The sequence below is a fragment of the Pinus tabuliformis genome, chromosome 1_2 (genome assembly GCF_031772625.1).
Source record: "Pinus tabuliformis cultivar Carrire ecotype Pingquan chromosome 1_2, CPIR1, whole genome shotgun sequence".
NCBI classification, from domain to species: Eukaryota; Viridiplantae; Streptophyta; class Pinopsida; order Pinales; family Pinaceae; genus Pinus; species Pinus tabuliformis.
Genome location: NC_142298.1, coordinates 121,966,210 through 121,970,154, shown reverse-complemented (window position 1 = coordinate 121,970,154; position 3,945 = coordinate 121,966,210).

Genomic DNA, 3,945 nt, shown 5'->3' with positions numbered 1-3,945 from the left:
TCATGTATCCATAAATTGTCCATATTAAAATAAACAAAGTCTAGATCACATGTGAATGTTCCCTATGAAATGGGCCTAAATATATACAAAATTTGTGGTCTCGGTACCACTACCCATATGTGATCACTATTCAAACATGGCATCCAGATCCCAACACTAGAATATAACCCATTCAAACTCAAATTAATTATCATTATCTACAAAATAAACAATATTGAAATAAATGATTTTGAACCACACTTAATTACATATGAATCTACTAACTTCTCTTGAGTAAAAATGAAAGGTATGTGGGATGGGGGTCTGAAAAATTTAAGTTTGGTGCTCCTACACCTGTGGCTTAACGATTGGGGCATGCGTCGATGAACGTGAATTGACAACACCTCCATACCAAACATCCCACTAAGGAAACCATAACATTAAGGATTGGACATGACTCTCCATCTAGGATTTTGTACGTAATGGAAAAGAAAAAATATAATTAGTCTAAGAATTAATTAGCATGCATGTAAGTCAAAAACAAATTGTTGAAATCCTAAGAATAAATTTTTTTACCTCAACTAATCCTCTAGGTGGCTCTACATAGTGACTCTCCTCCATGTTAGTGTGATGAAATGGAGGTGGAGGTGTGGGAGACTCCATGGAAGCATGCACTGATGGAGGCTACTATGGACAATCAAATCCCCCCAGGATGACCTCAAAATCTCATCCATATAGCCCTGCATCTATATGTTACCATGCTCTTATTAATATGAATGTAATATGATGCAAACTTATTAATATAAATAATGTATGATTTGACAATAATAGTCAAAATTTATGTATCTAAGTACTTGTCCTATGTCACATGGGTCATACAACTTCCAAGTCTAACAGATGGAATCATGACACATATGTGCATATGAAAAAACTTGGTAAGGGGGTAGAAGCTTGAGCACTAAATCATCAACTAATGGAACTAGCAGGTCATGAGGCAATGGTGGTGGTATGCTCATCTCTCCACATAATGCGACCAACACACTGGCCAATGTTGTCCACATGTTATCTATAATGGTGTCCTTGCTCTTAATGCCAAGTTGTGAGGGATCCCCTAGCTCCGTTGGAAGACCATACTTAGAGATGGTAGTGGAACAAATCTTGCAAGTGGTAGTACATGCACAGGGTCCTTACGAGACATGGGATGATCATAGTTATGTCCCCTATCAGTTCAATAAGACTCTGATCTAGTGTTGGTGTAATATGGCCCCATATGAAGCATGAAATCCACATATATGTGCTGAGAAAAGTAAAGGGGGACCTAATCGTGGTGGGGGAACTTGCCCCACGCTCCAATGAATCTATGATAACCAAAAGGGGACGAAAGAATATAATTAAAATATATTAGCATATTAGACCATGTTGTCTACCACAGTTTCCTGAAGGGATGTCAAAAAAATCCCCACGCACATCAATGTCCTTGGTGGTGTCTTTCACCAACTCCCACGTATTTGTGCCTCTAACCTCCTGTTTACTAGTCCTATCCACAACTTATAGGAGGTCGCCATGTGGGCCTACTCTTTGGTGCATCTCAATCAACCGATTGATACTCTCCAACATGAAAGCTAAGTTATATCTAGTAGGTGAGTGAGAAAGGACTGTACCCAACTCTCGCATAATCCATGCATGTTGGGCCCTAACATCCTCAAGTGTAATAATTGTCATGGCATCATCCCACGGAGGGATTGACATTGCACTGTCACCCACAGCTTCACTATGTTGAGAATTTGCAAATCATAAACATAATTTAACATATATATAAAACTAACTATAATAACTTGTGCATTAAATTCAAAAATATAAATTTAAGACAATTTCAAGACATAAACACATAAAGTTTAAAGAGGATTTAAAAATGTAGGAGGCGTACCTGCGACAGTTGAAGATGGTCACTACAAAAAAAAAGGTCATTAGTGAGGGTCATGTTTGACCGTCACCAATGTTGCATATGGTAATGTTCCTTAAAAAAAATTGTTGTAAGTGTGTATAGTGATAGTCCTTTAAAGTTTGTCATCAAAGGCATTTTCAATGACACTTTTGGTGAGGGTCATTAAAGGCCGACCACTAATTCTCTCTTTTGTGACATTTCTAGTGATGATATTTTATTGACCCTCACCAATTATCTTTTTTGTTACTTTTGGTGATGGTAAAAAAAATTTCGTCGTCATTGATCATTCCAATGAATTTTTTATGACATTATGCGCCTGTTACTATATTTTTTGTCAAAAGGTAATGATTTAAATCCATTGTTGTGGAGTCTTTTTTATTATGTGTCCAAGGCCATAGTTGTTAGAGTTAGTGAATTTATTAAGAAGTAATTAGTGTGTATCATTTCCCTCAAGTAATGAGAATATAGTTTTCTTATGAGTCAACACATTATCCATCTCTATTAGGTTTATTAATTAGAATATTCCCTTTAGATAAAGTTCCACTAGTGTGTGTAGTAACTATATTATTTAATACATAATCAAGCTTTGTCAATTCTATTAATGAGAGAGACCTAACACTCCTCAACACTCCTGGAACACCTAAACATGCTTTGGCATGCACTAACATTCCTTGGCACATCACATTTCTTGGAATAACTTTGTACCTAGAACATCTTGCCATGACTAGGATGCCCGAGCACATGTTGGCATGCCCTAGCATAACATAGCACTCTCCTAGCATATGTTCGCATGCTAATCCATATCTTTGGGGGAGGCCTGGTGAGCACCAGTATTGCTGCAACTCCTGGGCTTCCTACTTTACTTTTATCAACCCGGTAGTTCGTAACAAACTTGGAAGCAAAGGTGTTGTGTGCACAAGTACTAGTTCTTACTGCAGGCTGTCACTTTCGCAGCTAGTGCAAGATCACTAGGAGCTGAAGCAAACTTCTATGTATTCCAAAAGAAGCTCTATATGTCATGAAAGAAAGGAAAGCTTACTCTACAGAGGCTACTCTACTTGCAGAAAGGAAAAGAAGATTGAAGTGCAAAGTAAACCTGGCAAACCGTAATTAACCAACTAATCCTACTTTTGCAAAAAGAGAGATGAAAAGCCATGAAATGAATACCATTACATAATCTAGGAAGTAAACAACATCTACTCAAGCTATTTCTAGATGGAAATGAGAAAAAAACATCTTTTTGGATTTTTATGTATTTTTATGTGAAATTGTCATGCATGTAATTTATTTGTTTGTGAATGTGGCAGTGATTTGGTGGCGATGGAGGGTGACTTTGGAATTTGCAGAGGTATAGGAGGATTTGGATGGGTCCTAGGATGGCTCATCTGGCCTCCAGGAGGCTTTTCCAGCAATCAGACTTCAAAAAGAAGCATATAGGAAAATCTACAAGAGGCTGCAGGGGATCTACGGGAGGTCTACATGAGGTCTACTAGAGGATGCCAAGAGAAGTTTTGGAGGTTTTAAAGGTAGGAAAGTGGGTGAAAAGGGTAGATGAGGGCTAGGATGATGTGTTAAAGTGTCTCGGGTCCATCAAGAATGATTAGGAGAGAGAAAGATGGTCGGATTTGTTCATAGAAAGAGAGGAAACTCTATGGAAATGTGCAGAACTAAGGAAGATTTGAGATGAATGATGGGCGACTTGTGGGGAATAGATCAAAGAGGGATTGTGATGGTTGGTAGGCTGACTTGTTGTGAGAAGATATTTTCTGCAAAAGGACCTGAAAATCAAACAAGGAGATTAAGAAAGCAAGGAAACTAAGTACATCAAAAAAATAGAATTTTGCATCAAGCCAATCTAGATCATGAGCTATGGAAAGAAATGCTGAAGAATGTTGTAATGAGAGAAAGCATGGAAGGAAACTTATTGCAAGATAGAAATGAGCATGGTGAAAGAGATCTAAAGCAAAGCATTAACCTTCTAACAAACTGCAACACTAGAAATCCTATGGAAAAGGCAAATC